The sequence below is a fragment of the Mus musculus genome, chromosome 12 (genome assembly GCF_000001635.26).
Source record: "Mus musculus strain C57BL/6J chromosome 12, GRCm38.p6 C57BL/6J".
NCBI classification, from domain to species: Eukaryota; Metazoa; Chordata; class Mammalia; order Rodentia; family Muridae; genus Mus; species Mus musculus.
In genome coordinates, this window is record NC_000078.6 from 96341555 (window position 1) to 96367726 (window position 26172).

A 26172-nucleotide genomic window follows, 5' to 3' on the forward strand; every position below is an offset into this window, starting at 1 on the left:
AGAGAGAGAGAGAGAGAGAGAGAGATCTCTCCTAGGTTTGAAGATCTGTTCATGTAAGTACAATCTCCAAAGTTTCATCTCGTTTAAGAATGAGCCTCTAATTTAGATGCCCAGCTCAAAAAAAAAAAAATGCCAAAGTTTTCAGTGTTTGCTTGACTTACTACAGACAACCAATGCTTTAGGACACTTGTTTGAATTTTCAATCTTGTTCTCCACAACTATGCTTTTCTAAATTCATGTCCACATTAACAAATTATATCTTCTACTTCGTTAAGCAAACATGTTAGTGGGTAGGATAGTGCTACCACAAGCAACAGTGTCAGGAACATATTAAGTATGCAAATAACAATTTCTTCTCAAAGTGAACCATGTGGTATCAATGAAAAAGAATACTTCCATTAACATGTTCAACACTTATTTTCTGCTTATTGGCATTTTTTATTCTCTAACTTTCTTTTAGATGGGAGAGCTGCTGAAATGATTTCATCCTTTGCTTCCTGCCCAGATGTCTTTGCTCTCTACAGTCTTATTTCTGTAACTTCCGTATGTAGGCTCTGCTGCCTGTTGATTTTTCTTCTGGGTCTTTGATTAAGAGGCTGTGGCATGTTAATCTTCGTAATGCATTTCTCTGCAGACTTTTCTTGTCAGTCTCTCTTTCATCTGGACCTCCGTCAACCTTCAAAGGCAATGTTTAAGGCCAAACTTGAGGTGGGTTTAAGGCCTGGAATAAATCACATGGGAGGCCTGTTTCTCTTTGTTTGAAGAAGAAAAGCAGTGATAAGACATTGAGAAAGAGAGAGAGAGAGAGAGAGAGAGAGAGAGAGAGAGAGAGAGATCCCAAGCCTGAAAATGAAGGTGAAGGCAAGCATATTCCAGGTGACATGACTCTGTGTTCATCAAAGCTCTGTGGCAGTTCCAGGACAGCCAGGGATACACAGAGAAACCCTGTCTCAAAAAACCGGAAAAAAATAAAAATAAAAAAAGAAGCTCTGCGGCACTTATATGCATTTTGTGTCCCAGCCTTTGAGATTCAGAACTTAGTAACTGTTAAGTATGTTAATGAATTAAGACAACACCAAAGGATTTCTAAAGACCTTGCTAAAATACTATCAATCATTTCGTTATTTTCTCCAACCTCCAACAATTTACTTCAGAGTAAATCATAAATTAATGTCATTATCAAAAAATTATCGTGTATGTGTGTACATATTTCTAGTTGGTATCAGATTAGCTTCATTTTACATAGAATAGCTGAACTATATTAGCTCTTAAGAAAAGACTCAGTTACACTGCAATAAAATGTAGCTAGCAAAAGAAGTTAGACATCTGGTCAAACAGCTGTATTTGGAGTGGAAGTTGTGAAATTAAATTTACTTTATTTTGTGGATGATTTTACCCTTTTATTTAAATATATTGATATTTAACTCCTGTTGCTTTGGAAAACACTCTTCCATTTTCTTTAGATATCTGAATGTTAATTTCAATGTTGATGTCTGTAGTAAGAGAATATTCAAATAGTATGTAGCTGGTGAGAAAAAAAAAAAGATGCTGTGTTGAGTATCAGGCCATCCTGGATAACAGAAATCAATTCACACTATTTTTTAAATCTATTATTGTTATTTGAGACAAGATTTCTGTGTGCAAACCTGTCTCTGGCACTTGTCCTTTAGACCAGGCTATTCTCAAATTCAAAGAACTGCCTGCTTCTGCCTTTTGAGTACTGGTACTAAAGGCATGTGCCACCAAAGCAAATTTCTTTTCCACAAATGTTCTAAACACTCTTTTGATATATTATCCTACTTTTATTCTCTCTTGATGTAAGAATAAGAAAGCAGTATTCATTGACAGTATCTATGGAAATGCTGCTTTTATCTTTCTTTATAAACATAATCTTTGCAATTCCTGTATTTTTAAATTTGTTTAAAATGTCTGAATTTTTGTATGAAAATAATGTATTCATATAACCTCCATCCCTCCATATCCTACATCAAATGCCTCTGAGACCCTCAACTCCCTCGCAAATTGGTAACTTCTTCTTTAGTCACTACAGTTACTTATATCCCACTGAGTCCACTTGTGTTGCTGGCTTTGACATGCACTGAAAACTGTCAACTTGGGATTCAAAACCTAATGCAGAAATTGTGCATGGAGAATTTTTACATGATTCATAGATAGTGTACTCTTAAAAAGTAACAATATAAATGATCAATATCTGCTTTTTTGAGATTGCAAGAGGCTTTTACTACTAAACTTTCTTTTCCAAATGGGAAAATAAAGTGAGCATATATTTAGAACATATAAATTTATTGAAGATATGTATGACAGTGATTGAATACTTTCTCATTTTATATGTTCCTCATTCCATTTCTTTTATAATTTCCTCATTTTCTGTTTTTTAAGAAAATTATGAAAATCCAGGTTTTTATTTAAAAGTCAATAAATAATTTCCCCATTCTATTATGGTTTTTCCTTCTATTAGGGTATGTGAATTGGCTTCTGGTACTAGTTTCTTGATATTGAAAAATAAAGTAAAGGATAAATGACTTCTTAACCACAACTCTTTTGGAAGATTGTCCAGTAATTATCAGTATCCTCAGTAACTGATGGAGACAGCACTTCTACTTCACATTTTTTCATCTTGAATAAGACACAAAAGGAGGTGTTCCTCACATTCTAGCCACCCTGGAGAAAATGCAATGAAAGACATTATGTGTTTTGACATCAACTGATTTAACAACCGAAATGAAGGACTTGGGACCATGCTCACATACCTCATGCTTGTGAAGAATATAACAGATATTGATATCATATTGGCTGCTGAGGTGAAGCACGTATGATCCCCAGAATCCTAGTCATCAGGGGAGGATGTGAAGCAAGAAGAGTGTTTTAAAAGGATCAAGGGTGGATACAGCTGTATCACACATGTTTCTGTTTGCTCAGTTGGTGCCACTCTCTGTGAGTGTAATGAGGATATTTGAAATTATATTTTAGCATAAAAATCTATCTAAAAATAGCTTTAGTGTCTTTAAATCCATGGACTATTTACTTTACAAAGATGTCAAGAGTCCATACTACAAGATATTTTTTATGAGTCATATAAGTGATCTTTGATGGACAGACACATTTACACATTAAATGGAATTCAATCTCATATCACAACGCAGCCTGCCATTTTGATTAATTTGCAAACTCTTTTGCAGATTCATGCACTTACACTTGTTAATTCTTCTACAATCTCCAGTTTATGAGACATAAACATATTTGTCAAGCTTTTCAAAAGGAAAATATAAATGAAATGCTTCTTGTCTACACAAAATGCAAACCTGAAAGGAGAGGTGGGATGTAAAGACACACTAGACTACAGCTGGTAAACAAGATTAAGATGTTGGAAAGTATAAGAGCATATTTCAGATTTGAGATCTAAATGATGAATCCCAACCTTCCAAGTCATGGAAACAACTTCCCTGCTAGCGGCAAATAACTGGGCTTTCTGTTATTTGTTGAGCAAATTACTGGGAGCTGAAAAGTAAGAGGCATGCAAAATCGTCTTACATCTGACTTGCAGTGCAGAGTTCAGTGGATGGAAGGAACAATTGCTATGTCTGGCAAGGAATAAGAGAAACTATGGGGTTATAAAAAAAGGTTACCACCCACTGCTGCTACTAAGTAAGTGTTATGCCATTGGCATTGGCACCTGCATTTTACTCAAGATGAAGAAAGAACTGAATGCTGGTAGATTAAAGCAACAGCCATTCTGAAAATGTAAACACACAGGCAGAGGCAGACATGCAGTATATAAATTTTTTCATTTGTTTCTCTTCAAGCAAATTAGAGAGTGCACTTCCCTGCTAATTACCCTTATCCTGAGTCCCAAAGACTCAACCACCTCTCAATAACTTACAGGTGACGTACCTCCCTTTGTAGTTCTGTTCCATGTTTATTCCAGAAACACAGAAAACCCATTTGTATCAAATTATTCATGGCCATTTGGGGGAATGGATTGCATATTTCTGTGGAAGCAGGAACACAAAAATAAAAACAAAATAGCTATTGAGTTTTATTAACAATTCTGTTTTTGGGTCCTCAGTCAGAAGCTTTTGTAACTTTCAAAGATAAATTATTTCAGTTCCATTTGCCTAGTTGTAAAAAATTTTGAAGAAGTTTAACCCAGAAAAATTAGAGACACTTTTCAAAATGCTCCCCCAAACAGACATCCTGTTCCTTGATTTAGGGATCAAGAAACAAGTAAAAGTCAAAACCAATAGGATCGGCAAAGGAAGAAAAAGATAAGAAATGACAATGTGTAAAAAGCCAATTAGCCATCATCCAGAAGATGAAAACTTTTTTTTTAACTCCTTAACAATTCTTTTGAAGGTAACAGAGGCATGAGGTTAATTTGTATTGTTGGAATATGTTTTAGGATTCAATTATCAATTTCATTTGTTTTGAAACAAACAAAATGAGATACTTATCTACCTCAATGCTGATACAATTTATAGTGACAGACTTTTAGGTTGTAAAGAATCACTAAGTCCATGGCATGAAAATGACTCACATTTAGGAGTTCCTATGCTGACTTTTCAAGGACCAGAAATGTATAGCTTAAAACAGAGTAATTGTGTGCATGAGAAATCAAAACCTTACCTACAAGTTTACAAACTTTATACAGATTTTGTTTAGTATGTTGTTCTTTCCTGGATCTGTATGTAAAAAACCCAAATGATGATTATTTACAGTCAAAATTAGTACCAGAAAGATTTGGGGGCAGGGCTCTTCATTGCATCTCTTTCAAAACTCTTGTGAGTTAACTAGAAAGGGCAACATCAATGTTTGAGCACAAAATCAATAAGAATATTTTCAAAAAAAGCAGTAATTCTTTAATTAGTCAATAATATTCTGATATAACCAATGTCACTTGACATATAGAAACAAGAGATGAAAAATATTTCAATATTGATGAATTTTATCTCGTCCCATGTGGATATTCCGTGTGTCCATTCTTCAAATAAAATTATTAGAACCTTTTCATTGATTCTATAAAATACAAAATAGACTTCTATCAATTCAATCCTGTTTTACTGTTCCAATCCTAAAATGGTTTGTGATTCTTCCAAATGACAGGAGTAGATACAGAAAAATGAGCATACTTCTTATCAATATAGGCATGACTAAAATGGTGCTCTGACTAGTTTTAAGCATGACATGAAGTTTAAGGTTCTGATTATGTTCATTGACAATCCTGTGATAGTCTGGGGAAAAAAATCAATCTACTTTCTCACCAACTGAGCTGTGAACTTGAACAAGTGTCAATGTAACTTTGATAGTGGTGTTAATGTTTGTTAATATGGTAGGATTTCAATTACTCTTATATAATTTTGATAGGAAAAGAAAAGTTCCAGACACATCTATGCCCGTTTTTAAAAAGCTAAGTTAGAACCTGCCTGTTGGTAAAGACATTTTTCTACTGTGAAGTTACGACCTAAGAAGTTCAACAAGTGTTTCTTTTTTTCTTTTTTTCTTTTTTGTCTACCCACATGTAATATGATACAGATAAGCACAAACATGTTAATTGTATAATAAATCTCTGGGTCACAGGGTGTGAAAACTAATAGAATTATTAATTAACAATTAATAGAAACCAGGTGTGTCAGTCAAAATATTGTTTGTTATTTCTTCTGACTTTATGGGAAGTTTATACATCAGGATCAAATTTTATTTTTAATAGTTTAGTTTACAGGTTATGTCTTATATTTAAGGGGTTATTTAGGTTGGTGAAATAAAATTTGAAATAAGTTAAGTTTTTTTTTTTTTTACTCTATTATTTACCCTGTCAGTAATAACACTGTCCTCCTCCTCACGGGGGATGAAGAATTTACAAAACCAATGAAATCTATTTGAAACATGAATGTAATTGTTCTAAAGGTAGCATGAGTAACAGGTCAATAAAATAGTCAAGTAAACTTTTGCTGTCCAATTAGGTTGGGTTTGGATTGAAAACAGTATTTTAAAAGGGATACCAAATACTAAATATTAAGTGGCTGCCATGGTTGAATATAAAAACCTAATAGTACCTTGCTGTACTTACTGTCTGCTGAGATGTCACTTCCATTCTGAGACTACTAAATATTACAGACTACTGTGGCCCAGGAAGACATCTAGGTTTTCATTGTTTAAAGTACTTACCAACTCTACCCCTGACTTCCTTTTATGTGTGTTATCACTGCAACTCACAGCTGCATCCCACAGACTCATTGCTCAGAGTTAAATGATCCTCTCACTTTACAACAGCACTCAGTTTTCAGAAACAGCCCTCAGATTGGATGTAGGATATCACCAGTGAGAACTTAGCATTTTGTTCCACCTATGATCACATTGTGGAGTCTTAGACTTTTACTTCACTAGATAACCAGTACCAGGTTACCTGACTTTCATGAGGATTCTTATGTGTAGCCCACTTCCTGTCCTAATTTCTATACCAATTGTGGTTTTATAGTGCAGAAATCAAAACCAGACCTTTGCTAATTTTAACATTAGATTTTTTTTTTTTAAGTAGCACACCACATCACAGCATCTGTTTAAATAGGATGATCAATTTCAGTAAATGAGGAGAGACTAGAGGTGATGGAGCTATGGCAACAGTCTTAGCCTGGGGGTTTCTTGGATTACTATGATTGGCAGTGACCTGGTAAACAACTCAGTCTTGTGGGAAGTGGAATAATTTGAGGAAAACTAGTTACTGGCTTACATCAATGAAGTATAAGATATGTCATTCTATGTACACACACACACACACACACACACACACACACACACACACACACACACATATTCCATTCTAGGAGGCTTTAATGATAGTTAAGACTGCACCATAGGTATATCCCTTGCCATTACACTAATCAAAGAATAGTCTCTAAACTCACTGTGACAATTAGCACTGAAAGTCATGATTTCTAAGCTGCTACACAGTGAACAACACTGTAGTTTCTTTTGGCCACTAACTGTGGGTTCAATATGCTCACCTAAATCAGCTGTTTCAATAATTTTAACGACTTGTTGTAAGTGATACAGAGTTATTTGGTTCTCTTTAAGCTTTTCCTGTTAGAAACCTACATATGTTTTAGATCCTTAATGATGCTGAAAGATATAAAGGAGAAAGGAAGCATGGAAGGAGAAAGAGGAGAAAGACAAAAAAAAGAGAATAAAAAAGAGAAAGGGATAGAGAAGAGAAGAAAAGGAGGAAGGGACAGATGAAGGAAGGAAGGAAGGAAGGAAGGAAGGAAGGAAGGAAGGAAGGAAGGAAGGAAGGAAGGAAGGAAGAAAGGAAGGAAGGAAGGAAGGTGGACAAAGCAGAATGAAGGCAGATGGCAATATGTATTGATTGTGTGGACAAATCAACAATATGATGGACAAAAGAAAAAATCAAAAGGATACTGGAGTTGTATGAAACTGTGAGGGATGATCATACTCTAGGTTGAAAAAGAAATGTTCAATATAGGGTTATAATTTTGAACAGTTGATGATGCTGTTTAGGAAATTGTAAGGGGTAAAATGATCCTGGAAGAATTATGTTTCTGGCAAGGGGCTATGAGGATTTATAGCCTTGAGCCAGTGACCAACTTCCTTTATCCCTTTCTGTCATCCCCATCCTTCTCTCAGCCTTCTGTATGTGAATGGAATGAGCTCTTTCTGTTTCCTAATCATCAAGCCAGACTCATTTTCCTGCTTTTTTGCCTTCTCTACAAATAAAAACATTTTCTTACTTAAGCCTGATTTTTGTCATGATTTTCTTACAGTAACCAATTCAGATTGTGTGAGAGACAGAACAAGCATGAGGGCAGTGTTGAACATCATTTTATCATACAGATAATAACAATATGCTTCCCCTACCACATGATTGAGCACTGGACCATGGACTGATTCTTTAACACCCAAACACATTTCACATGGAGTTGGTCAGTCTTAGCATCTTGTTCTCATTTATTTTGTAACCTTAGGTAATGTTATTTGCAGTTAAAAATTCAAGATAAAATTAAATTAGATTGAAAATTATGTATCATTTGTCTTTTTCCATACTGAATTTCTTTAGTATCACAGACACTCAGAATACCTAATGATCAACATCAAACTCTCCATTTTGATTCAAAGAAGATTGATTTACATGTAGTTGTGATTACAAGCACACACACACACACACACACACACACACACACACACAAACACACACATTAGCCTTTCCTTAAACAATTGTGATATATCCAGGCAGTGGTGGCACACACTTTAAATCCCAGCAGTTGGGAGGCAGAGGCAGGTGGATTTCAGAGTTCAAGTCCAGTCTGGTCTACAGAGTGAGTTCCAGGACAGCCAGGACTATACAGATAAACCCTGTATCAAATAAACAAACAAACAAATGTTGATATAAATAAATAAATAATATAAACAATGTCTACAAAGACCATTTGATGTAATTCATACTTTATACCTACTTCTCCCACAACTAAGACTTTTCTTTGTTATCAACAAGCTTAAAATAGTTCAGTGTCATAGATAGGTGAAGGAAAATACACGTCAATCTATGCACATGTAATTCATTTATTCTTTTAACATGATACCTATCTATGTATTATATATATACACATATATATGCATATCTGTATATCTTTGTAAGAAAATAAGTTGGTCAGTTCTTAAATCTAGATTAGGATATGTTATGAAATTTACTCAATTAAAAAACATAAGATTTAACTGCAGAACTTATGCATGGGTACTCCTCAACTCTCCCTTCTCCCAGGGACCTCTCGGAAAACTCCCACAGTCATCTTGCTAACAGTATTTAAAATCTCTCCTCCTACCTTGGCTTCTGTTTTTGAGTTCTGAGCCAAGTCTCTATAGCCTCTACTTGCTTGCTTACCACTGAGCTTTGTGTGCATGAAGCCCTAAAAGTCTTGTAGGAGAATCTACCCTTTCAATAGTCAAAGATGTCAGACACAAATTTCACCCTCAAGAACCAATGTGGGGAAAAAAAACAAACAAACAAAAAAACAAGTTACACACAAATCTCAAAACTCTGCCGGAAGTTTACTGTTCTGTGTTTCACCTTTGTAGCTACCTTCAGCCACTGTTTGTTCAATGCCATTAATTTTAATATGCTGTTTGTAAATTTTATGGAACAGAAGTTTTCAGCTGAAAATTATGCCAGACTTAAGTTTTAGTAGATTGATTCACTTTGTTGTGGCTCTTTGGTCATTGAAAATAAATATAATTTTGTGTTTGGGGGAAAAACACCATTTACAATGAAACTGAATACATTTCCATATAATAAACACGAACTAATGACCTCGATCTTAAGATCTTAAGCCTTGGTACATAAGTAAGTTCTGTAATGAGAGACTAATAGCCTGAGCTCAACATTTCAGCCTTGTGGTTGTGGGAGGGAAAGACTGCCCTGCTGCCTTTTCAAAGATGTTTCCAAGTGTTGATTAGATGCTTTCATTTCCAGACCACTGTGTTCTCCATCGCTGACCCCCAGCTTACATCAGAGAGATGTAGAGGATATTTTATTATACACTAGCTTTGTTTAGCCTTTGCCTGGTAGGAACAAAGGTATATAAATAACTATTCTGTATGTGCTTCCTGCACAGAGCTCCACAAGAATCTGCATATATTATCGTAGTCATTTTATACATCTTTACATGAAATAGTGGAGAGAGGTCTCAGACATAAAATACATGGCAGAGCCATTAGCAGGCCAACAGCAGAGGCCACACGTGCTTTATATCAAACTCTGACAGCTTTAGTGTCTACAATATCATGGTCTATTTTGGCAGAGATGCACCCATTCAAGCTGAATTAAAAGTTGCAAATACCCTAGTGTAGCCCATCAACTGCTGAATACCCATCATCAATCAAGCAATTACCATATGGTAACTGTGCTGACAAGCGCACAGTAATGTGGGAGTTTTTCACTGTTTTCACTAAGGACTTAGTAGTTCTGTTGGATATAATAAATACTAATGAAGGAATAAACATGTTAACCACTTTCTGTAGGATTCCTAAAAGCAACTAATAAATGAAACTCACAGGGTTCCATATGAGGATGGTTGGTTTCTTCTTGTGTTAGAATTATGAAGTAAATCTTAACGGTCTATCATATTCAAACTATGCAAATTACATTATGAAAACAATAATGCTTAAGGTCAAATTTACTCCATCTGATCTAACAGATAAACAAAGCATATTAGACACATATGCTCGCAGGGAGAGTGTGTCACATGTAATAGGAATGAACATACAGGCTTATTGCTTTTCTAAGAATTTGTATTTTAATGTAACCCCCAGCACCACACACACATACGCACACTAAAGGAAATCCACTGGAAGATTTCTCTTTCCTTTATAAAAATATTCTTGTCATCATGCACTTATTGGCATCCACAATAGTGTCTGTGTTTGGTGAATGTATATGGGATGGATCACCAGGTGGGTCAGTCTCTGGATGGTCTTTCCTTCAGTCTCTTCTACACACTTTGTCTCTATATTTCCTCCCATGAGTATTTTGTTCCCCTTTCTAAGAAGGACTGAAGCAACCACACTTTGGTCTTTCTGTGCATGCTAACAGGAGCCCGATATAGCTGTCTCCTGATAGGCTTTTCCAGAGCCTGACAAATAAAGAGGCAGATGCTCACAGCCAACAATTGGTCTAAGCAGGGAGTTCCCAATAGAGAAGTTAAAGAAAGGACTGAAGGAGCTGAAGGGGTTTGCAACCTCATAGAAAGAATAACAATATCAACCAACCAGACCCTCTCCCCCGAGCTCCCAGGAACTAAACCACTAACCAAAGAGTACACATGGAGGAACCTATGGCTCCAGCCACATATGTATCAGAGGATGGCCTTGTTGGGAATCAATGGGAGGAGAGACCCTTGGTCCTATGAAGGCTTGTGTAGGCTATGCGAGGTTGGGGAGTCAGGCATGGATGGGCGGGGAAAACCCTCATAGAAGCAGGGGTAAAGGGTATGATAAAGGGTGTTTCCAGGGGGGATATCAGGAAAGGGGATAACATTTGGAATGCTGCCACAGACCCTCTGGGCCCCTTTGTCTGCGTGGAAAGGGACTCTAGTCACAGGTGGGCAAAACGTTGGGTGGAATGACAGAGAGATGCACACAGGAGAGGTTGTGTAGAATCTGAATGTAATTTGTCAAATCGAGCATCAAACTTTTTATACAGAAGAAAATAGGAAAGTTGGGTGACACACCAACAAGGTACAAAGAGGTTACTGGATTCTTACACAGAACAGGAATACAAACACAGAAGGTCTGACAGGAACCACCTGGGATAGAATTCATTGTTAACAACTGGGATCAAAAAGAGCTCTACCTAAGGTCCACTTAATCTTAGAAGCCAGGGTCAAGGGCTTTGTGCCCTTGCCATAGTTCCTATTTTAGTCTATTGTATAGTCCACCTTCCCCCTAGGCCATTGTAAATACATGTGTATGGGTGTAACTCAGCTATCTATAGTTCTAAGTATCTACTCTGGTTCCTCCTTAGGTTTCAAACTTCCTTCTTCCTAGAAGATGGTAAATTCCTGTGTAGGGCACTAGCTTAGCTTTTATTCAAAGTGATAGTGTAATACCAGGGGCAATTCTGAATGTTACTGAATAGGCAACATTCTTACTGAATTCCAAGCCCATGCTCTGCTCAAGGACTTTCTAGGACATTGGAACACTGGTGAAGGCTTAGCTATGTCAGAATTCAATCTTAAAAGGCACTTATAATAAGATAATACTAAAAGAGAGCACGTGGATCCATACACCAGATTAACGCGGGAATAGGGTATGAGTATATGGGTTAAAGAGAACACCAGGCTTTTCCCCACTTTCTCCTCTATAAGTTTCAGTGTCTCTGGTTTTAAGTGAAGTTCCTTGATCCACTTAGATTTGACCTTAGTACAAGGAGATAAGTATGGATCGATTCGCATTCTTCTACATGATAACAACCAGTTGTGCCAGCACCAATTGTTGAAAATGCTGTCTTTCTTCCACTGGATGGTTTTAGCTCCCTTGTCGAAGATCAAGTGACCATAGGTGTGTGGGTTCATTTCTGGGTCTTCAATTCTATTCCATTGGTCTACTTGTCTGTCTCTATACCAGTACCATGCAGTTTTTATCACAATTGCTCTGTAGTAAAGCTTTAGGTCAGGCATGGTGATTCCACCAGAGGTTCTTTTATCCTTGAGAAGACTTTTTTGCTATCCTAGGTTTTTTGTTATTCCAGATGAATTTGCAAATTGCTCCTTCTAATTCGTTGAAGAATTGAGTTGGAATTTTGATGGGGATTGCATTGAATCTGTAGATTGCTTTTGGCAAGATAGCCATTTTTACAATGTTGATCCTGCCAATCCATGAGCATGGGAGATCCTTCCATCTTCTGAGATCTTCTTTAGTTACTTTCTTCAGAGACGTGAAGTTCTTATCATACAGATCTTTTACTTCCTAAGTTAGAGTCATGCCAAGGTATTTTATATTATTTGTGACTATTGAGAAGGGTGTTGTTTCCCTAATTTCTTTCTCATCCTGTTTATCTTTTGTGTACAGAAAGGCCATTGACTTGTTTGAGTTAATTTTATATCCAGTTACTTACTTTCTAATACTATATAGCATTTCAAAAATAATAAGTTTTTTATGAACTAGTTTGTTGGTCTTCCATGTGAGTCCATAGGCTCTTTGAGAAGAGGCATATCGTATCTCATATTTTGGGGCACTGTTGCTACCTATTTTAATAAAAATAGACATTATTTTATTTCCTTGCTAAAACACTAAACAATTTTATAAAACAACACAGTCCATAGGCTGCATTAGGATAGAAATTTAGATATCTGGGAAAAATTAATGGAAGTAATTACGTCTGTTCTTTTGAAACTAATCATTAAGATTTGGTAAACTTCATCTGCTTTGTGTATCACTGATGTTACTGTTCCATGTTCCTCCCTAACAATAACCCAGCATCGAAGTATAAAAAGAAGAAAGAAAGAAAGAAAGAAAGAAAGAAAGAAAGAAAGAAAGAAAGAAAGAAAGAAAGAAAGAAAGAGGGAGGGAGCAAGGGAGGGAGGGAGGGAGGGAAGGAAGGAAGGAAGGAAGGAAGGAAGGAAGGAAGGAAGGAAGGAAGGAAGGAAGGAAGGAAGGAAGGAAGGAAGTTAAAAGGTGAAAGTCAGAAGGGGAAGGAAGACTATGGGATTATGAAATATAGTAATCTTGCCTCAAATATAATTCCAAAGCCATGATCACAAAAATAGTTGAGGTCTATGGGGCAATAACAAAACAAACAGGCATGAATGTGGGTAAAGGATTTTTAGGTAGGAAGAGGAATTAGACAGAGTAGAGAGGGAAGTGTGATTAGAATACATTTTATACATTTATTAAATGTCAAAAATTTTAATTAATAAAGTATTTCATCCTGTTTTCTGTCTTAAAGAAATTTTGTCTGACATTTCCACGTACAACAATTCTCAAATGAACCTGAAAATTTTTAATATGCCTTAGTGAGCATGTAAATACCTACAGCAATTATTTGTCTTAAGCTCAAATTGTTCTTAATTATCTTTTCACAGTATATTATGTTATATTATAATAGCTTTTTATTACACAAAAATGTTGGCAAGAAAAGTAAGTGTAGCATGAACAAAATAAGATCACCTGTGCAAAGAGGGTTTCCTACAGAGAGTAACTGTGAGTACTAGAATATACTTTTCTTAATAGGAGTACTCAAAAACATGACTTAAGACATCCTTATTTCTTTAACAGAAAACATATTAAAAATTTCACAGTCTTAATGACTAAAAGTGAACACAAACCTGCTTGTTCTCTTGATGCATGCACGCCTTTACTCCCAGCACTCAGGAGGTACAGGCATATGGATCTCTAAGTTCAAGGCCAGTCCGGTCAACCTAGTGAATTCCAAACCAGCCAGAGATATAGGAAGAACCCTGCCTCACAATAAATAGATTAATCAATAAGAAGTTAGTTCATACAGAGCAGAGCTAAATTAGGTTCTGAATAGAATGTTGGTGAAAATTAATTTCAATAAATTTAAATTTGTAAGACTTACCTACTATTTTTATTGTTTAAATATATTGTGTTATTATTAGAATAATCATAGATGTGTTTTTATGGTGATATCTTCTAAACTGAATGGTATTTTTTCATATGGAGTATTCTTTAAAATATGAATTACCTTGAGGTAGGAGAAATGGCTCAGTAGTTAAGAGTATTTGCTATCCTAATAGAGGATTGGGTCTGAGAGTCCAGCACCAACATAGTGAATTAGTCATTTGGAACACTAGTCCTAGTGTATCCCATCCTTCACATGTACTTTATGCCTTATGTACTTACATATACATGTAAGTTAAGCTTTATTTAAAATATTAATAAATTTACTTGTGAATAGCGAGCAATTTAAATGTCATTTATGCCCAAGACAATATTCCATGTTTATTCAGCACTACTTTATTTATTGCAATAATTCAGCAAGATTTTGAAATAGACTCTAAATAGTAATTTTTGATGAAATTTTTTTTCTTTTTTTGGTTTTTTCGAGACAGGGTTTTTTTGTAAAGCCCTGGCTGTCCTGGAACTCACTTTGTAGACCAGGCTGGCCTCGAACTCAGAAATCTGCCTGCCTCTGCCTCCCAAGTGCTGGGATTAAAGGCGTGCACCACCACTGCCCACCTTGATGAAATTTCTTGACTGAAGCTTAACAGTGATTTCAATAAACCAAGCATCAATAGACAAGTGACCCATATTCTCCTGAATATTTCAAAAATTAAAACTTAAAGTGTATCTAAATGTAGGATGTGGATGCATGAAGATTACAGAAGGTAGCAGAGGGTAGATAAAGGAGGGCTGGATTTGAATAGATGATGTTTTATATACAACATGGAAAATAGCATAGACTTCCATTACTAAGCTTAGTTAATACACTCTAAAATAAGAATTAATAAAAAAAATCTGTGTGTACTATCCTAAATATTTCAATGGTAATACTAAAACCAGTGTGTAGAAAAAAAAAAATTGACAGCCAATTGAAAAATAATGAAAGAGTTTCTCCAAACACAAAGAGCTTAAGTGAAATTTGGGGATATATTTTTACAGAGGTTATTTCATAGATGAGGAAAGACCGTGAGAGTCACACCATGAAAAGGATTTAGATGAAAATGTATAGTGAATGGGAAGTTCAAGGTGAGAGATGATAATGAATTGAAGAAAATGTTGCAGAGTTCACTGCAATGGGTGATGAAGGATCCTGAGGAAAGGCTGCTGTGTTGACTATGATTAGCACACCGCCTGCCCCCTGCATCCCAGAGTAATTACAAAGGACAAACAAACAAGTAACTGGATTAGCCTCATCTCAGAGAATTGAAGTCCGTGCTGGTAAAAGAAATACATGTAAGCGGCTCTGTGAACATTTTCTGGGCACTTTCCAAGTGATATGTGTGTGAGAAGGGTTGAGAGCCATGCCTCTCACACTCACACATGAAAGCTATCCTCAGAACATCAGAGGGGTCACCACACAAAATGCACATATCCCATTTGTTTTGGCTTCCTCTTGTGTCGGTGACTGACTGCTGTCAATGCCAATCACAGTGGTGATGTAGTCACAAGCGAAGCTGCTATGGGGCTGAGCACAGCCTAATGTATTTTTTCAATGGAATTTAAAAAATGTGTAATAAATATCTGAGGGTAACAACTATAATGATAAAAGATCAAATGAATTAGACAAATCAGTAAATATAATTAAGTAGAAATTCTCATAATAATAGATTCAAGAGGACTCCAAACAATGCGTTCTTGTTGGTAGTGTTAAAATACAATTATGGGAAAATGGTGAATGAGAAAAATATGCAGTCAACAAAAGAGACAGTTCTAGTTCTTGTTCTTAAAATTCTCAATCAATATCAGATGAAAAATAGTAAAAAAATTCAATCAATAGGAAAACTTATAGTCATTGTGCATTTAGAAAAATCCTGTCTATTAAGAATTATAAGCTTGTTATGATGGTGTAGAGTTTTAATCCCAGTACTCATAAGAGACAAGCTGAGCTCTATGAATTCAAAGAAAGTTCCAGGCCATCAAGAGCTATACAGTAAGACTCAAAAACCCAATAATAGATAGATAGAAAAATAGAAAGATAGATAGATAGATAGATAGATAGATAGATAGATAGAGAAGTAGATAGAATTTCCAAAATATTATAATATAAATTCCATTGATTCCAAATATTATATAAATAGAATTTTACTAATTTTAAGTTATTTGAAAATTCTACTTTATAAATTATACCTGTTGTGATTTTGCCACACTTATTTATTATACTTTGAAACACATATTTGATGCTTAAGTAGATATATCACATGTAAATTATACTGAGTTGATTCTTCTAATGGAGGAGTTTAATTTTCTTTCATGTGTTGGTGTGATTTTTTTCATGTATAATGTATGTATGTTTGGGCCCTAAGTGCATGTGTATGTCTCTGCATGCACATGTCATTGAGAGAAACACATTGTAGGATGTTAACTTTTTGCCATCTAGAGATGTGTTTAAAGTCACAAATGTCATTTTATTATATGAAACTAAACCTCTATTAGCTAATCTTTATAGGTAAAGCCAGTACTGCAAGTCACATACTGCATATCCAACATCATTGTTATTTCCTTATGGACTTTCATAGTTTTCCCATATAATCTTTATAAGAAATACAACAAGTCCTGTTGCATCAACCTAAAGAACTTGTACAGAATGGATGAGGATGGTGGATACACTAAAAACACAGAATAGAGTTTAATGAATGGCATGCATCTGTGTATGGTTATAAGACCTCTGTTTCACTATTATACATATAATAGTTTGAATTTACTGAATTTAAAATGAAATTTATTCAATTTTTTTCTCACATCCAAACACATGATGAGAAAACAGCATTTGAGTTGAACTCATACCCACTCTTTTACATTAGGGTCTCCTCATCATAACCCTTTCCCTACTCTGATACAGCACCAAAAACCAACACTACCATGACCACAACCTAGCATCACCATTGCCATTGTTAACATAGTTGCTAACATGATCATTATCACCATCATCACCAGCAGCAGCAGCAGCAGCAGCAGCAGCAGCATCTTTGTGAATACTCAAAATAGCATGTGTCTACTGAAGGGTGACTGGGGAAGGAATCTACCTGCCATTTCAAATGATTTTTCAGTCACTGTTGGGTTCAGTTTTGATTTTCTGCCTTCATATTTTTTACATCTGTTCAGTTACATTCAATCATCTCTTGAAAAAAAAATCCTGTAAATATTTTCTGAGGACAAACAGCATATTTCTGAGATGATTATAATTTTACAGTGAAATCAAGGTCACAGGTATTTTTTAAATAAAATCAGAAAAATCTTTCACTGCCATCTTTAAAACAAAATATCCAACATTACTTAGGAGTAATTATTTTGACATCTTAAATTTTCCCTCACAACTACGATACTAAGTAAAAATATAATGAGGCCGGGCAGTGGTGGCACAGGTCTTTAATCCCAGCAATCTACAGATTCAATGCAATCCCCATCAAAATTCCAACTCAATTCTTCAACGAATTAGAAAGGGCAATCTGCAAATTCATCTGGAATAACAAAAAACCTAGGATAGCAAAAACTCTTCTCAAGGATAAAAGAACCTCTGGTGGAATCACCATGCCTGACCTAAAGCTTTACTACAGAGCAGTTGTGATAAAAACGGCATGATACTGGTATAACGACAGAAAAGTAGACCAATGGAGTAGATTTGAAGACCCAGAAATGAACCCACATACCTATGGTCACTTGATCTTCGACAAGGGAGCTAAAACCATCCAGTGGAAAAAAGACAGCATTTTCAACAAATGATGCTGGCACAACTGGTGGTTATCATATACAAGAATGCGAATTGATCCATTCCTATCTCCTTGTACTAAGGTCATATCTAAGTGGATCAAGGAGCTCCACATAAAACCAGAGACACTGTAACTTATAGAGGAGAAAGTGGGGAAAAGCCTCAAGATATTGGCACAGGGGAAAAACTCCTGAATAGAAGAGCAATGCCTTGTGCTTTAAGATTGAGAATGGACAAATGGGACCTCGTGAAACTGCAAAGCTTCTGTAAGGCAAAAGACACCATCAATAAGACAAAAAGGCCACCAACAGATTGGGAAAGGATCTTTACCTATCCTAAATCAGATAGGGGACTAATATCCAACATATATAAAGAACTCAAGAGGGTGGACTCCAGAAAATCAAATAACCCCTTAAAAATGGGGCTCAGAACTGAACAAAGAATTCTCTCCTGAGGAATACCAAATGGCAGAGAAGCACCTGAAAAAAAATGTTCAACATCCTTAATCACCAGGGAAATGCAAATCAAAACAACCATGAGATTCCACCTCACACCAGTCAGAATGGCTAAGATCAAAAATTCAGGTGACAGAAGATGCTGGGGGGGGGGATGTGGAGAAAGAGAAACACTCCTCCATTGTTGGTGGGATTGCAAGCTTGTACAACCACTTTGGAAATCAGTCTGGCATTTCCTCAGAAAATTGGACATAGTACTACCGGAGGATCCCGCAATACCTCTCCTGGGCATATATCCAGAAGATGCCCCAACTGGTAAGAAGGACACATGCTCCACTATGTTCATAGCAACCTTATTTATAATAGCCAGAAGCTGGAAAGAACCCAGATGCCCCTCAACAGAGGAATGGATACAGAAAATGTGGTACATTTACACAATGGAGTACTACTCAGCTATTAAAAAGAATGAATTTATGAAATTCCTAGGCAAATGGATGGACCTGGAGGGCATCATCCTGAGTGAGGTAACCCAATCACAAAGGAACTCACACAATATGTACTCACTGATAAGTGGATAATAGCCCAGAAACTTAGGATACCCAAGATATAAGATACAATTTGCTAAACGCATGAAACTCAAGAAGAAAAAAGACCAAAGTGTGGACACTTTGCCCCTTCTTAGAATTGGGAACAAAACACCCATGGAAGGAGTTACAGAGACAAAATTTGGAGCTGTGACGAAAGGATGGACCATCTAGTGATTGCCCTATCCAGGGATCCATCCCATAATCAGCCTCCAAACGCTGACACCATTGCATACACTAGCAAGATTTTGCTGAAAGGATCCAGATATGGCTGTCTCTTGTGAAACTATGCCAGGGCCTAGCAAACACAGAAGTGGATGCTCACAGTCAGCTATTGAATGGACCACAGGGCCCCCAATGGGGAACTAGAGAAAGCACCCAAGGAACTAAAGGGATCTGCAACCCTATAGGTGGAACAACAATATGAACTAACAGGTAACTCGGAGCTCTTGTCTCTAGCTGCATATGTATCGAAAGATGGCCTAATAGGCCATCACTGGAAAGAGAGGCCCATTGGACTGGCAAACTTTATATGCCCCAGTACAGTGGAACGCCAGGGCCAAAAGGGGGGAGTGGGTGGGTAGGGGAGTGGGGGGGGTGGGTATGGGGGACTTTTGGGATAGCATTGGAAATGTAAATGAGCTAAATACCTAATATATAAAAAGAGTTTTGGAAGGAAAAATGAAGGTCCTTCCAAGTTACACAATAATACATTGGGCAAGTTAAAGTTTGTGGCAACGAAAAACTGAGAAAAGGAATTTTATGATGCATTGTTGAGTACTGTACTGGATAAATCCGTAATTACGCAGAACAGGAGTACAACAGTATAATTGGTGAGAAGAAGAAAGGGCTTGATTGTCCTTGTAGCATACAAAATTTTAATAAGCGTCTCAAATCATGTTTTCAAGTAAATACACAAGATCAAGGTTTCTGACTACAATGTATATTATATTTCTTATATATGATGCCTATGTATGGCAACCATTACCCTTAGGTTTTCTAATAGGAAGTCAAGATTAGAGTCCTGCTAGAGTTTAATTAGTTTAGCATCTTCCCTCACAGACAAGACCACTGAGTCAAGTTATATGTCCATCTGGATCTCAAATTATAAGTTTTTCTTAATTTGAAGTTTTGCACTAATAACATTGGATAAGCCATGTATCCTATGGAAACTCCCAAAGAATATGTTTTGCAATGACTTATATGCCAGAAATTTAAAAATGAATCTAATGAAAACTGTGGAGCGTTCCCACAATCGCCACTCACGTTCTCTGCTTCTGTGCCTTTGACATTCACATTAATATAGAGAAGTAGGTCTAATATCAATACGGCATTTGCCTGGGAAGAATCAATAAGTCTATAGCCTGATGTAAGGACAGCTTCTCATTTGCCCCATGGAGTTTTCATATGTTTCAGGATTAATACCCAATGTCACCAATAAAAACAGAGCTTGTTATTGTATAGGGAAATTAGGCTATAGAGTTAATTCCCTTAGAACATTTACTCTTTCTTTCTTTCTTTCTTTCTTTCTTTCTTTCTTTCTTTCTTTCTTTCTTCCTTCCTTCCTTCCTTCCTTCCTTCCTTCCTTCCTTCCTTCCCTCCCTCCCTCCCACCCTCCCTCCCTTCCTCCCTCCCCCTTCTTTCTTTCTTTCTTTCTTTCTTTCTTTCTTTCTTTCTTTCTTTCTTTCTTTCTTTCCTTCCTTCGTTCGTTCTTTTTTCTGTGTTTCAGTACTTACATGAGATGTTATGGTATTAAGTATATAAAAATAGAAATACATAGTCTTCCCACATACTGTTAATGCTTAATGAAAAACTCATAACTATTTAACTATTAAACATTTTCTATTACTAAGAAATATCACAAGATCAAAAGGAATGCTTTAAAATGCAAGAATCCTGACTTGTATTCATATAAAAATGGGAAAGAAATGACCAGGGTAATATAAATTTTACTTGTCATATAAAACTACCCTGAAAATATCATTCAGATAGTGGTAATAAAAACTCCTTTAATGAATGCTTATAAATGACCAAATAACACTATTTTTATGTAGAATAGTAAAAATGGTTATATTTGTATGGTAACATTGTGAACAATTTCCTTGAATCACCTTTGTGTGATAGAATGTGTATGTGTTACTTGGCTTAAAAAGCATTTACATGGTCGTTCTGACTATCTAGCAATTCATGACAAATTTGTACTATAGCTCCTTGTTCTGCTTCCTTTGTGGCATGGTCCTGAATACCTGCTGTACTTCCAACCACAGATGGTATCATTCAGGGTGGTTAAAAGGACTTTTCTTCATAAATCCTGGAAGTACACAAAGAATCTTTTATAGAGGATAGGGCAGTGTGCTGCTTTCTATAGTGGGTGTGAATGTACACATTTGTTTTGCTTTGGAATGGAACATTTTTCAAGGATGTGTGATTTTGTAATTTATTATGTGGATGAATGGTGTTTGTACATTATATTGTTTCTCAGTCTAAAATTTATTGAAGGACAAAAATGAATTCTAACTCTTAAATCATGTTTGAAAACTAGAATAGAGAGTTATAGTAATTTCAAATGCTTTTTATTGTATGGGGAATTAATCAAAATAGAAAGAGAAATAAATTCCTGGACAATTTTCAGTAAGTACGATGATAGTTATAATATAATTAACTATGTGGAAGTTTCTGTAAACTTGAGAAAAGTTGAGCGACCAAGGACATCCTTACCATTAACAAGGCATAGCAAATGAATTATAAGGTGTGTCTTTGAGCCTGAATATCATTTATCGGCTGTTAAAAGTGGAAAGCTAATGGGCTGAGGACCATGGAGCATATGTATCAGATGTACAGCTCGCTATCATATGAGTCTCCCAACAATTGGAGTGGGCACTGTCCCTATAACCATAGCTTGATTATGGAAACGTTTTCTCAACAAGACTGCCTTGTCTGGCCTCAATGGGAGAGAAAGTGAGACTTGATTCACCAAGGTGGAAGGCATACACAAGGGGGGATCCACCCCTCTCAGAGGAGAAGGAGATGGCAGATAGGGTAAGGGACTATGTGAAGGAGGAACCTGGAGGAGGGCAGCAAGTGTAATGGAAATAAAAACAATAACAACAGCTTTAAAAGGCAGTATTTCAAACAGAAGAATTTTCAGACTAAGCAAAACTTTCTTCAGGATACATAACTGTATATCTGTTCTCAGAGAAACATTTAATTTTATAATACTGTAGACAAGAAGTCAGGGGATTTCTAGCCAGTAATTCACTTATTTACATATTCATTTAGGTTATAAATAGCAAGATAAAATGAGTAATTAAAAACAAAACATATGTCTACACATGGCAAGCAGTCCCTCAAGCCATCTTTAAAATCTCACCAACATGTAGGAATAAAAAATTAAAACAGGTCCAATTTAACATATGAAAAACTCAAATATATAGGAGAAGATATGACCTGAAGTATGTATGTATTTATTTATATATTATTGAAACAGGTTCTTACTATGTAGCCTTAAATACCCTAGACTCCTAGGCAAGGATGGTCTCAAACTTATGGTAATTCTTCCTTCTATACCTACCAAGCCTAGGATTATAAGCCTGGGCAACATCACCTATCTTGAAGTATTCTTAATTTACCTATGCAAATATTCTATTAAAATATTTCCATGTTATTAATATGTAGTTGTATATAAAAATAACACTGTAGATACAGGTCCATGTACATTATACATATGTGTGTATGAATAATGTAAATTTCCTATGTGCTACTTTAGAAGGCACTAACAAGCTTTCTCTTCAAATATTAGGCATGCAGAATCAATGCTTATCACTTTGTCTCACATGCTCATTAGAGTTTCTTTTCTTCTTTTGTTGTTTGACTTATTTGTACTCTTTCTGCCACAAATAAATTTTGCACTTCCTTTTAATTCATCTGGCTACCAACAGCTTCCTGGTTGGTACAATAATATTGAGTACTGGAAACATTAGTTCAATAAACAAATACCTATATGTATATTGTAATGTATTAATAACAACTTAGAGGGCTGAATTTTGTTTCTTCTTTTATTTTTATAACTCTAAAGCATATTTAGGTCATCTTTAATAGTTTGTTCTTTAACTATTGAACAAAATACCACTGGACTCTGATAACTACTTCACAATGCACATATATTCCTAAACATCACATTATGTACCTTGAAAAGATGCAGCTTCATTTGGCAGCTATTAGTTGAGAAGAAGTGTCATATATGGGCTCAATCGCATGTAAAATCAGTCACTGGTTGGCTACTCCAGAAAATTCTGTACCACCATTGCCTTAGTATATTTTACAGGCAGAAAAGATTGTAGGTCAAAAATTTTGTTTCTAGGCTTCTGTTTATATTACTCTTTTATTAGCCTGCAGAGTATCTTTCCACAACAATGACTCTAGAATGAAGGATGCTTGCAGACACCAACTCAAATTCCTGATGTTCAATGAGATGTGTAGGTATCATCCACATACATCTTTATAAAAGGGTTATCATACGTGACATCTTTTCTTTAATTTATACATATAATGTATTACACATTTCTGTCTTGCTTGTTCTATTTTGTTGCATATTCTCTATTCTTCTGAAAAACTATCTATAGTGATGTGTAAAAAGTAACCTTTGATGCACTGGTATCAAGTGAGTTTTTCTATCACATCTTTTAGTTATTTCTACAGTAGTAGACTAGAATTACCAACTGAAAAATTATAATATCTATGTAATATTGTAGAACACTTGTGTGCATTTTTTGGAATATAAAGAAAGTATAAATAAATATTTACATGATTTTTTATTATTCTACAATTGTCCATAATGGTTTCAAAAGACTTTAAATTCCATATTTATAGATCATCACTCAGATCTTCCAAGGTCTACTATATCATATTATGGATTTGACTTCTGTACCTTAAAAACACCAACTGAAGAAATATAAAGCAGCTACATTTGCTTAAATGTCATGTCTCCCTATGTTAACTTTTTCTCCTATTAATTTTGTGAGTATTTTTTGTTCACTTCTTGCTCCTGTGTACTCTTCAGTGTTAGTTTTTTCTTTTCAGCAATGAAAATGATTCATAGGTGTTGTTTTTCCATTATATCTGACCCACATTAGATACATTTGATACCATAAATTTGTCTCCTAATCAGCCATAGAGGTATCCCATGCCATGACGATAAAAGAAATGGGCTCTCTTGGTTACTATAAAGATCACCTTGGACATGTTTTATCTTGAGTATTGCTTGTATAGTTGGCCTGATATTTTAAGTATTGTGGTAAAGCAAGTGATGATGCACACTAAACACAATGTAAGAGTTTCTACTTATTATATGAGTTTTGGCTGCACTTACCATGTTCCTTGTGAAAGGTAAATCATTTATTCTTTTAAATATTTTTAGAAACTTTATTTACATTTCAAATGTTATCCCCCTTCCTAGTTTCCTCTCCATCCCCCGATCCTATCCTCTCCCCCTGCTTCTATGAGGGTGTTTCCCCACCCACCTGCCCACACCTCTCCCACTGCCCTGCCCTAGCATTTCCCTACACTAGGGCATTAAGACCAAGGGCCTCCCCTACCTTTGATGTCAGACAAGGCCATCCTCTGCTACATATCCAGCAGGAACCATGGGTCCCTCCATGTGTAATCTTTGGTTAGTGTTTTTGTTCCTGGGAGCTTTGGGGTGTCTGATTGGAATCTGATTGAATTCCTTATGTGTTTGTGTTTTTATTCAGAAAATTGTTTCTTCACTTCTTTATTTCAAGGTGTTACCCATGAATTTTTCTTCTATTAAATAGAGTGTTTTGCTGTTTTATAAGTACACGTTTAATCTATTAAATCTTTCATGATTTCCCCATTCAGTGTGCTATGAGATAAGAAACTGGCTTTCTATTTTTCTGTCCTGAGCCAATTGTAGCAATCTCATTTACTCTGCCCCATTGATTTGTCTGGCCACCGTGCAATTTATCTTCTCAAAATGTGATAAAAAAACAAACAAAATTCTAAACATAGGGCATAGCAATAGCTTTTTACATTGATGTTGAAAATGGGGAAGAAAATTTGTCTTTTTGGGCTTATAACTACTGTGTTTGTGGTCCTTAGTTCCTTTATAAATCAATAGGTTTGTAGACATAATTCTCTATTCTATGATTGAATAATGATTTAATCCAGAGGAAGTATTCTCCTTGATTAAATGTTAAATGAGAACATCCATATAATTTAAGATTGTGATTTGTAAAGCTATGGTTTGCTTTTAAAGCTCTGTCCTTTAATGCCTTATACCAATATAGGCTGATTTATCTAAAGTAGACAGTGAATGTTAATGGATTTTATTTTTTTAAAGGGGAGAGAAGGTAGAGTCTGATTCCTATTACTGCAATCCTGGTAATGTACAGAGGAAGAAGAAAGTTGTTCAAGATGATTATGAATTGAAGAGAGAGATGTTTCTAAAGACAGAACTCTGTGTTGTGAACTTTGGGTCATGGGTTTCAATTTATTAATCCACTCACGTGATCACTTTCTTATCTCTATCTCTTGTTTTATGTTGTTTAAATGAAAGAACCAGTTCTGGCAAGTCTCTCATCAAGTGTTCTGCAATAGTCAATAGTTAATTCCTTTTTCTTTTACTTTTCTGAATACAAAACTGGAATGCCAATTTACAATTAGAACAATACTTCATGCACAAACTAAGGCTTTCACTGATTTCCATTCTATTTTGAAAACTTACATTATTTTTAATCCATCAAGGAATAATGAAATCTCTGACTAGCTGTTTCTGAATGAATCTAAGAAGACGCTCTTAAACTGTACACTAAATGTCAAATAGTTTTCAGACTCCGTGTGGCTTATTTGGCAAAAGTTATTAGAATTTTAATTTATCCTTAAATAAATTACACAATACCTTCAAGGTTTGGTCAGTGTCACTTGAAATATTTCTAATCTCTTAGGAAGTAAAACCAAACTATATATATATATATATATATGTGTGTGTGTGTGTGTGTGTGTGTGTGTGTGTGTGTGTGTGTGTGTGTGTATAGTGTACCCAACAGATCCTCATTTATCTAAACCCTGGAGAAAATACTGAAAATTTACAAGGTCTCTAAGCATAAAATGTGCCCACTAAAATCAGATTTCTCCTGAATTTTCACCATCTAGAATCCCCCAGTTGCTTTGTAGTGGAACTCTTTCTCTGTGCATTGGTTGTATG